The sequence below is a fragment of the Cavia porcellus genome, unplaced genomic scaffold, assembly GCF_034190915.1.
Source record: "Cavia porcellus strain 051 isolate PalLab524CR breed Dunkin Hartley unplaced genomic scaffold, mCavPor4.1 scaffold_8, whole genome shotgun sequence".
Taxonomy (NCBI): Eukaryota; Metazoa; Chordata; class Mammalia; order Rodentia; family Caviidae; genus Cavia; species Cavia porcellus.
Genome location: NW_026947491.1, coordinates 9,441,353 through 9,453,234, shown reverse-complemented (window position 1 = coordinate 9,453,234; position 11,882 = coordinate 9,441,353).

Sequence of the window (11,882 nt, the reverse complement as noted above, 5' to 3'; positions counted from 1 at the left end):
GTGCCCGGGAACCCAGGTCCTCCGTGGTGGCTCCATCTGTGGCCTACACATACCCAGCCCCCTCCTCCACCAGCTGTCCCCTGTGGGATCCCACAGTTCTGTTTGTCCCAGAGGTGATGTGTGGCCCTCTTCCACTCATTTTGCCTACAGTTTAGTATATAATGAGGTTTTAATTCTTCTGATTCTTTTGGTAGAAAACACTTGAGATACTTCTAGTCCAGCATGACCTAGAGATGGCTTGGTCACTTATTTATGCTTCTTTGTCTTGGTGATGTTGAACTGAGTGGTGTTGAGCTGGGTACTGATGTCTGCTTGGGGCCCTCCTCCAGCTTGACACCCTGGGGTGGGGCAGAGAGAGGCCTGGCAGCAAAGGCAGAGGATGTGGGCATAAGCAACCTGGTGGTCCCAGAGGTACTGTGCCTGGGATGCTCTGGGGGCAGGGTCCTGCGGTAGCAGGAGACAAATTTCCAGCAACAGGGCTGTTTTGTTGGGGCTTGCAAGATAAAAATGGGCATATACACATCCACTGCTTAGGGAAGAATGGTTGCTGGCATCATTGTTAGGGAAAGCCATAAAAACATCCATATATGTAACTGGCAAATGAGCAGTTACTGGGTGAGGCCAACCCAGTGGCATGAAGAAAGGCCAACAGAGCAATTCCAAGGTGCACAAGACACAACCAAACGAAAAAACGCTTGTTACCTTAGATTTGAGAATGTGTGGCATCTGATGGAGTCCAGTGTATTTGAAAAGTGAGTAGTCAGCAAATCAGTCCTAGACATGAGGAATTTAAAAATGTGACGCCGAAATAACAATTCTGGGAAGTCCGAAGAAATATATGAGTGGAACTAAATATTGATCACCAAGACAATGTCCAGGACATAGCAGAAGAAATAGAGAACGTGAAAAAAGAAGTAAGAAACTTGAGGGGTAAGTCTGGGGGTTTGATATGCAATCAACTAGAAGCAGCAATGTAATGCAGAGCACAAAGTCTTCAAAATAAAAGGGAAGGTGATTTTCTGAGCTGAGGAGTTGAATCCTTACATAGAAAGGCTCACTGAGGGCCACGCTGGGTTAATGAAAACAGGCACAGTGTACCCTACATTAGGGAGATAGGTATTTCAGATCCTAGGAGAAAAGGACGTCTTATGGCTTGAAGAGGGAAAACACACGCGTCACCTAAAAAGAAATCCGCAATACGCCAACAGAGACTGTCTTCCTTAGCAGCTTTAAGGGCTCCTGCTACAGAATATCTTTAATTTCTGAGAGAAAGAGCTTTAAAACTAGAATTTTATCTTCAAACAAACTGTTGTCAAGTGAAGGACAAAACAAACATGTCTCCATATAAATGATTCCAGAGTTTTAACTGTCTGGTATCTTATATGAAAAAAAAATATTTTATGAGATCCTTCAGCAGAGTAAGAAAGAATCCAAGAAAAAAGTTGGCCTGTAGGATATAAGCAGGCATTATTTTCATGGTTGGGCTGGATGGAAAAACAAGCGGAAAAAAGTCTTGTTAGTTTGTGGCTTGGAGAGTTCTCTTTTTATACAACACAGGAGCATGCGTGTGTGTGTATGTGTGTGCGATCATACCACTGGTTCTTTCTCCTTTTGAATAAACCTATAACTTCAGCATGGAAGACCTGTAAAGTCCCAGAAAAGTGTGTGGATATTGTAAAACTCGGCAAAGCATGAAATACCAGAGGAGGAAGGGGCTATTTACCTGTGGATACTAGCTCATATCTTCATCATTTACACCTATGTTTCAGATTAGAAATTCAAAGGAGTGTATCTGAAATTTACAAAGAAGAAGGGGAGATGTGAGGGTTTAGAAAATAAAAACTAGACAACAGGAAGTAGCAGCTAGTGGCCAATGGGAGGAAGCATGAGGTAGAGGAGGGGCACGGGATGGGGAAGTGGTGTGCATAGGGGTGAGAGGTGTCACATGCAGCTGCACCTGCCCACAGTGAGCGTGTGCCTGATGTGCCGCAAGTCTTGGGTGTGGATGCGGGACTTGGGTGGAAGCGGCATCCCTAGGCTGTGTCTCCGTATCCCTGTTTGTCCTTTCTCTCTCTGCTTCCTGGCTGCCGGGGCTTGGCCAACCTCCCTCTGCCCAGCCCCACTGCCAGGCTGTTGCTGCCTTGGAGCAGCCGACCATGGTCTGAAGTAGTGGGCACTGGGTATTTTCCTGGTGACAAAAGAGTGAACGAGACAGGAAGATTGATTGTATCCTTTCAAGTCAAGCAGATAATATAACAGGAAGGTGTCAGGAAAGGCTGCCTGTGGGGAGTGGGAGTGGAGAAAGTGGGGACAAATTTGTTCCTTGCATACGTTTGGTAGCAGAATTATTATTTTAATGCAAAACAGCATAATCTTTCCTCTTGCAAAGTCCCAAGGTGCCTGGAAGTGAGGGTTTAAACCAAAGTTCATTACAGGACTCTGTGTTTCTACTCCTCAGATGCCAACATTTTTTTCCCCAATGCAAAGAAAAACCTGGTACCAAGTATGGTGGTGCATACCTGTAATCCGAGCACCTGGGAGGCCGAGGCAGGATGAATTCCATGAGTTCAAAGCCAGCTTGTGCTACATAGTGAGTTTGAGGCTATCCTGAACTGCACAGCAAGACGCTGCCTCAACAAAACAAAACAAAGCAAAACAAAACACCTGCTTCATAGTGGTTTATCTGAATACATGAGCATAACTGTATACAGACAAGGCCTTTAAAAAGCAAAAAAAAACCTTTCTTGTTAGAAGCTAAAATTCTAGTTGAAAGGCCTGTTACAGGATTTCTCATGTCAGGATGAAAATAATGGTGAAGCAGCCTTCTGCGATTAGAGATTATTCTGAATGTGACAGCGCTGAGGAAACAAATCGTGTATCACATTATTACTGAGCTCCATCAGATTACCCAGCTCGGACATCCTACAGTTATCTGTGCTCCCCCAATCTGTACTCCAAGGCCTTCTGCACATGCCAGATCACTCATTTTTTAAGAAAAGAGGGTCATCTATTCAGGATGCCAGAAAAGAGGGGGAATTAGCAAGCTAATGAGTTATGTGTGCACTTTGCATACAGCATGGAAGATTAATCTTCGTTAACTGCTTGTTTAATGTTACAGTTAATAATTAGTTACCTTGCTGCCCTGGACCATTTATCATCTCACTGAACTGTGGGGTTTATGTTCCGTGCTTTCTCTCTACTTTTAAGTGTTGTTTATCTTTGCTTTGGCTGATTTAAGATAAAGGAAAAAGAGCTGGCCCTTGAAAGAACTGCTGATGTTTGAGTTCCCACACGTTATGTTTTTGTTTCTTACAGTTTCAGTGATGGTATCTCTTCCCCTCGCTTTTGTACTAGTATATGCTTGCAATACATAATAAATGAATTCATAGTGGAGGTGAGTACCTATTTGTGTATCTTGAATCTTTTCACAGTGAAGGCATGTGTTTATCAGGGGAAGAAGTTGTGGTGAAAAGAACTGGGAATGGCTGGGAATTAGAAATCCCTGATGTGCTTCAGAGTTGCTGTGCATTATTGAACAGGTAATGTCACCTTTTCAGACCTCAGTTTCCTCTTCTGTTGCATGACAGGATTGCAGTAGGAGGCCTTGAAAAGCTGCTGCAGATTTCTGACTTCATACTTGCATGTGATGAGCCAGGAATAGAGCTCAATATCAGAAGCATTTTTCTTTTGACAAAAATGGCTTGCAGGTAGCTGCCTGCCTTTGCAATATTCAGTAGAATATTAGTTCTGTGTCTGCAGTATCTCCGATCTCCACTGAACACGCCTTCTCTCGTTATCCGGAGTAACTATAGAAACCGCACTGACAGTAGTTATTTTAACGGTTTTTAGGGCTTTACAAGACACACCAACAAAAAAGGGGGCGGAGAAATAAACAATGACTTTGGCTGTAACTGCCTTCCCTTTTAGCAGTCTGGCCACAGCCTCTGCATAATTTAAAAGTACCAAGTGTTCCCGCAGTCTCTTTCACACAGACTGGGGATTCAGTTCAGGAGTGACATTCACAGGAAGCTGGCTGGTGCTGCAGTCATGTTGATGCCTGAGTATTATGTAAACAGGGAGAGTCACAGCACCTCTCTTTGCAGCCTGGTCTTTGAAAGCACCATAAAGGCAGAGAGACAAAAGATGCATAGAAACAGCAGAGTATTTGAATTCTGGGCTCTTTTGGCTCAGGCGTTCATGGCCAAGGGACAAGAAAGCTGTCTGTTTCCCTCTGGCCCTTGGAGCCCTGCAAACCCACTCACACAGTTTCCTGGTAATTAACAGCCACACTGATCAGGGTGTGGTCCCCTTGTTCCCTTCCTGCTGTCCTCTTCCTGAAGCCAGGCTCTGGACTCTTCATCATACTTTATTTCATTTCTGGTTCCTGGGATTTATCAACTTTCCCAGGCTGGTGTTAGGAACCCTAGTCCACCCATTCATCTATCCAGACATCCACTCATTTTTCCATTTTTCTATCAGTCCATCCATCCATCCATCCAATCTATTTCCTTTGGCCTTGGTACTCCAAGTACCATTGCCCTGGATTTAGATGACCTGTACCAGTGATCTCACAAAAACTCCATTCCAGGGCTGAGTCCTATTTCTGATGGAAAAGGGGAGACACTCAGCAGTGGAGCTTGTGAGATTTATTGAGAAAATTATATAACTTCACTCTTTACCTTTCATCCTGGTTTTAGCATCCAACTGCTATTTTATAATAATTACAATAATAAAATAATACTACTACTAATGAAGCAATTTGTACTACAAAGGGTTAGGCTCAGAAAAGCAGTAAATATACAGGCGAAAGGGTGGTAATGTGATCCCTTACCCTTTGGAGTCTGTTAAACGGTCTCCAGTGTCAAAGGTCAGCAGAGGAGCTCTGCCTGGATGATTTTCCACTCTTCCTCTTCTTGGCCTCTTCCTCTCTCCTTTGCTGCTTCTCAGTTTTCAGGACTAGCATGGGGAACAGTAGAAGCAGGAAGGCAAAGTCCAATGTGACTGGTGTTGCTGAGCGCTGGAACTTGTACCCTTTCTACGTTACATTCTGGGTGTCTGTTCCTGTGGGGATACTCAGAGGATGTTTCGGTGATGGTATCTCTTCCCCTCTCTTTTGTACTAGTATATGCTTGCAAAACATAATAAATGAATTCCCTCTGCAATCCCCCCCTGCTTCTCCCTGGCTTAGGCACCATGCAGGCAGGATGATTTCTGTGACATTCTTAGCTTCAGATTCAGGAGTTTACCCCACAAAGCCCAGCCAGGCTGTATTCCTTGAAAAGCAAGGACTTCAAAATGCTGCAGTTTTAGCATTAGAAAACCTGCTTCCCTGTCCTGCCTTCAGTAAAAGTGCAGATTACATCCACTGAAGATGTTCAAGTTCCAAATTTTGTTTTTGAGGCTGCTTGAATCAACTTCTTACACCTGGACTTGTCTAAGAAAAAGCCAGGCACCAGCCCCTGTGCCTCACCTAAGTAAGTTTTCCACCTTACTCTTTACAAGGTTCCTCTTTAGTAGAGGCTCAGAATAAAGCTATAGCATGGAAACACACAGCTTTGAGCAAACTCAGTGTATGCACCTGTATACTCATTGGTTTGCCCTTTGCAGTGTCAGATCAGGCTCGGATTGGATCCACTCTCCCTTGGGAATGGGAAACGCATTTCAGCCCTTGTTCTGATCAAGTTCCTCTGGGGTTGATATCTTCTTTCCTGTAACCGAGGGTGTAAGACGGGGTGAGCTTTGGAGAACTGACTTTGCTGCCTTGCAGCAAGGTCTGCAGGGTCAGCCAGTGCTTCCTACAAACCCGTGGGTATCTTTCATCTCTCATCAGCTGGAGAGCTTCTGCAGGACCTCAGAAGTCCGCAGAGGAAAGTCTTTCCTCAGAGGAAAGTCTTGTTTAACCTCTGCATCCAAAGAACTGAAAAAACAGTAACATCTCATTTTCACACGGATTTTGCTGTCCCAGGGGAAATCTCTGGGGCTGGGAACACTAGGGAACCCTCTAGCATCTGCTACACATTGCTGACGGACACTGGCTGCTGTGCCTGCTCCTCAGAACATGCGCAGGTCTCGGTGTGCTGCAGGTTCGGGCTGGACAGGAGTCTGCACGGTAAATGGGCATCTTTCTCTTCCTTTATGCAGCAATAGCAGCAGGTCTCTGGCTACACAAAAACAGCACTGGGCAGTGCTGGTGATCTCCAGTCTTTATTGCTGCAGGGATGCAGATCAGCCTAAATCCATAGTGGAGGCTTAAGGGCCGAGCAGAAGAAAGGACTGCCCAAGTCCACCTGAAGCATGGAAAGGGCACTGCTCAACAGCAGGATCCAACCCAGGTCTCTGTGTTGTTCCAACTACTCTAAATGCCACCCAGAGCTTGAATAGATCTGCTTGCCAAAGTTCTGTCCAGCCATGCACTTCCCAAGGTCTAAGGCTCAGCCTCTGAGGGAGGGAAAGGGCAATGGGAAGACCCTTGTGCACCCACAGTGACCTAAATGCCAGTCCTGCTGACTCTTCACCATCTAAGATTCCTTAACTATCTGAGAGAAGACACTGTTTCCCTTTGGGTCTTACCTACTCCAAAGGCTCCTACAGCTCTGTGACTCACATTGGTGCTCTTAATGTCATGAGGAAATACATGATCTTTATAAAAAAATATCCTATTCAGCTAGGCCATTAAAGTCAACTGAGTTCTACTTGTGGTAGTTGTTTTTAAATTTTTCTTAGATAAATAGCAATGAAAATACTTGATTGCCAAAAATAGGATTCATGCCATGTATACTTATCATTTATAGCTGTTTCATTCTAATATAGAAGTAGGTTTTAGACAAAGAAGCATTATTATCTTTTCCATATTTTCTGCCCAAAGTTGTACCAAAATGGGATGTAAACTTAGGCAAGATGAAAGTGTATCTAATGTCAGTGTGTTCCTCTCTTTCCATGGTAGAAGGCTTTTTGTTTGCCTCCCATGTGCTGTGAGAAGTGACCGGTTTAGAATGCAGATACTCACTTTGGGGTTCCAGCCCTGCTGGCTCGCCCATCTTGCACCTCAAATCAAGGCAGAGGGCTGTGCCCTTGGACACTCATGATGGTTCAGCAGGGCAAACCTTGCATCAGAAAAAGAAGAGAGGAGGGATTTCTCAGAGGAAAAACCAATCATTTTTATGTTTCTGATATAGTATTAGGAGGACTCTAATCACAAAACTTACAAGTAGCAATGATAACCAATCTTGACAAACTTAACAAGACAAAATATTATTATTAATAAGCGGAAAACAAAATGAGCAAAGATGGCCAAAGGAAAAAATGTTAGGCAAAATGCTTTGTGGAATGCACCCCTAGTGTTGTCAACAATAAAACTTTGTCTGTAACTTCTACTACTTAATGATAATAAACAGAATAAAACAAAGCAACAGTAAAAAAATGAGTGACCTGATTAATCAATGAGAAGACGATTTGAATAGATATTTCTAAAAAAATAATATACAAATATTCAATACAGATATAGATTGTGGCTATCACTAGTCATTAGGGCAATGAAAATCCCAACCACTTCATACCTCTAGGGTCGCTATATAGAAAATAAGAAGGGCTGATAAGAGTGTGGTGAAATTGGAACCCCTGTGTAGTTTTAGTAGGAATGCAAAATGATACAACCCAAGTGGAAGATGATCATTTCCTAAAACAACTAATCATGAAGAATTTGCTCCTAGGTAGAAATCAAAAGAACTGAAAGCAACAATGTGTACTACATATTTGGACACAAATGTTTATTACAGAATTATTCACAACTGGGAAAAAAATTAGCAACAGTCCAAGTATCACTCAGTGGATGACTAGAGAGATTCACTGTCACATCATGAAATATTTTTCAGCATTAATAAAGAAGGACATTTTGACACCTGTTCAACATGGATCAATTTTAAAGGCCTTATGCTAAGTGAAATAAAGTAATGGTAAAAGAACAAATATTATATGACTGACTTTATATTAGCCAGGCAGACACTCTTGCCACTGAGCTAAATCGTTGACCCAATTTAAGCTCTTCTGGACCATGAAAAACTGGAATAAGAACATTCTTGTCCTTTTTTGATTGCAGTCTGGTTACAAGGTTAGGAAGATGCACAAGTGGCCGCATGAAGGTGCAGGGAGAATAACACTGAGATCAGACTGTTGGCAGGGTTAGACTTCTTCATGGTGGCGGTGATGCATAAGTGTGATCTTGCTGTGTGGCAAGGGGAAATATATTTTTCTAAATAGAGGAAAACACAGGAGCTAAAAAAAGTAGAAATGCTGAAGCCCAAGGTATGTATCCGAATATTCTCTGAACTTTTAAATACACATGGCCACCTGTAATTCCAGCATGCCAGGAGATGAGACAGAAGAATTCCAAGTTCAAACCCAGCCTGGGCAACTTAATGACCAGTGAGACCCTGTCTGAAAATAAGAAGTTAAAAAAATAGCTCAGTACAAATGTCATGAATTCAATCCCCATGGTGTGTGTGTGGATCATAATTTACATTCTTATGTGCATGCTTTGCAAGTTAAAAATAAGGCTAACTTAGATGGTTTAAGTAATAGTTGGTTAAGTATGTGTCTGTAGCTTTATCTTGTCATGGTGAATACTGAGATGAAGAGGTGAGTTCTAGGGTAGATGAATATTCCTAGCTGAACTATTTCTATGATAACATCTATGATGGGAGAACAGGAGCAAACATAGCACCCAGCGAGCTCTTTAGGAAACTGGTCATGAAATGAGCTTTGACAGAGCTCTGTGTATTGATAAGGACAGTGAAAAGTGTGACACCTAGTTCTAATAAACTCAGCAGGAGTCATGTGAGTATTTCCCATCTGTTCGACCCAGGACTCCAGGCTCGGAGTTTGCAAATTGATCTTGCTGAAAATTCTTTGAGGGAGGATGCCTCTAATTTTGCAGCGCCCTGGAAAACTAGAAATCACCTGATAGAATTGCCCTCCTTTTTTTTTTATCCAAACCATGGATATGTCTTCCCATCCAACTGTCAAGCAGAGTTCAGACAGGTGCCAAAGAAATTTAGACTGCAAATAATTCAGATAGAAGAGGAACAGTTGAGAAACCTTGCCTTTAGGTATACGGAGATCTACTTCCATTTTTAAAGTGTCACATGTGAAGCTAAATGGCCTTTTCACTGGGGAAATTATTGTGTAGGCAGGGGGAAACGTTTGGAGAAAAGAAATCCCTCAGCTCTAAACTACAGCAAATGGAGAAAGTTTTGACAACTTACCCCCAAAGCCCCTCCATGAGTGGAGTTCATTTGTCTTTACTGGAACAAATGAGAAACTGCAACTCACAGGAGGTTATTCTTCTGGTCAAAAAGAAATTTGTAGGTATTGGCCTTTCTAGATAACCAGGGACCATTATTGTATATGAGATAATACAGAACCCAAGACATCACTGAGAGTCTCCACTTTCCCAGGGAAAATATTTTGAATTTGCCTTAAACCCACTCAGTTTCCAGTGCTGGTGTTGGATAAATTAAGGCACACTTGGAAGCCTTTTCCATGCATCTCAGACTTTGTGGCCATGCCTGTGGCTCCGAGGAATCTTCTGGGAGGTATCAGTAATAAAAGGAACACAAAACAACTTCTTCCTCAGCATTACTTTAAAGCAGAATTTCAAATGAACAGCCAAGAGCCCATTTGCATATTCCTAAGTATATTTTGGGGGACTTTGAAATCTCTTACATTATCCAAAAAGGACCCCTTGGAAAAACTTTATGTGATTGTGTTGTTCTTAGACTGACTTCGGTTTGCATCACTCATAATCTCTTTCCTCTCTAAATTTCAGAGTTGCTCTTGTCTCCACGTTTGTATGCAGAATCCTGGGAACATTGGGAAGATGTGGCTCAGCCTAACTGTGGCTGATATGTCATGTGTGAGATACTTTGGAGACGGTTGTCCCACTGTGGCATGGCAAAATGACTGCCCAAGTTTGGTGATTCACATCTATAATTCCAGCACTCTAGGAGGCTGAGGCAGGAGGACCACAAGTTCAAGACCAGCCTGGGTTAGTGACTTGGCGAGACCGTCTCATAATAAAAATTAGTGTGAAGACCTCAGGTTCAATTCTCAGTACCACAAAAAATTTGCGTGAGCTGTGGCCTTCAAGGTCCCTCTGTCCTGTAGTGGCTTTCTTTCCATTGTCTGGTGAGTAACACTGAGCTGTTCTTTGGGGTCTGATGTGCAGTTCCCCACTGCACTCCGAGCTTTATCCCAGCCAAGGCTTCACTGTCCAAAGCATCATGGGGTCACTGAGGGTTGGCCCTGTCTCTGTAACAGAGCAAATACCACACATGTATGTGCTGGGTGGGGGAGACACCACCTCTACCCAGAGGGTCCACTGAACACCATTTTGCTCCCTTCACATTTGTGCAAACACAGGGAGCATCTGCCATCTGATCCCTAAATACTCTCCACACGATGAGCTCCGGAAAGGAAGAGGAGGGCTTATGTGTGGATTTCCACGACCGGACTCAAGGTTTGGCCCAGGATGGGCTTGCAGTGGTGGAGAAATGAACAAAGGAATGAACCCTCACCCTCCAGTGCATGTGTGATTGAAAACTGCCTACATGCTTTCTCCAGTAAACAGACCCATTGCTAACCAATTTTCAAAAAAATATTTGCTAGCTCCCTGTTTGGGTGAAATTTATTTATCCCTCCCAGTTAAAAAAAATAAGGAGGACCCTGTTGTAGCTTGGCATAGCTGACGCCATCTTGTGCCCTTTATGTGACCCAGAAGAATAAAAAATTGCTCAGGGTGCAAGTCCCATGAGAAAAGCAGAATGAGCTGCACCCACAAGAGAAAAATTAACCTACTCAACAAAGAAGCAGGATGCAGGTGTGAGCCAAAAATTAATGTAAGATTCAGGATAAATTGTTTCCAACAGGCTGTCTTTTTCATGGTTTTCTGTTTTAAAAGCTTTGTAACTATGAGTGTAGGGCCACTTGGTGGGACTCTGAACAGAGTCTATATGGGAGTGGTCCTGACCTCAGCTAATAAAGTTTCAAATTTATCAGTTTGGCTGGTTGGATTTCTACATTGTCCTTGAACCCACTTCAGACCCTAAGCAAGAAAGAGAGTTTGGAGACAGGGTCCTTCAGAAAGTAGATTGAGAGTATAGGAGGCTGGTAGGTGGAGCCTAATCTGATGTGACTGGTGTTCTGGGGAGACGAGAGGCACAGAGATGCAGGAGCGTGCAGATACCAAGGCATGAGGTCTTGGGGGAGCCACACCTGCCAGCAACTTGGCCTTGGACCTGAGCCTCTGGGATGATGAAGAATAAACTGGGTGCCTGAACCTGCTGCTGTGTCCTTCCTCCGGCACAGCTCTCCCCATGGGGCTTTACTGGAGATCAGCTGAAAGATTGGGAAGACTGTAACCCACTCACGGAGGATGGAGACGCTCTGCCATGAAGTTTGTTTGATGCAAGGGAGGAGTCATCTCCGGGACAGAGAGCAACCCCGAGGTGGGGAAGTCAGGGGCTTATACGCATAAAAACCACAGTGGGGGAGGTGGACGCACAGGGGCTCAGGAAGGCATAAGGGTACATTTAGGGCTGGAGTTGTGAATCACAGGAACACCGCAGGTCTCCATGGTCACAGCAATTCTCGGGAAAGTATGCAGGTATCTTTGTGGTCAGTGCTGTCCTTGCAAAAATCTGCAAGGGTGGTTGGGCTGCACCCTTTAACTCCCTCCTCCCTGTGCCCCGGAGCTCACTGCTCCTTCATCATGGACATTAATGCCAGCGCTAGGTCCTGTGAGTTGGGTAGAGGAGGACACAGCCTGAGATGTTCATGAGCTGCCTTTCTGCTGGGTGCCCTGGTCTGTGGCAGTCACGGTACTTTTT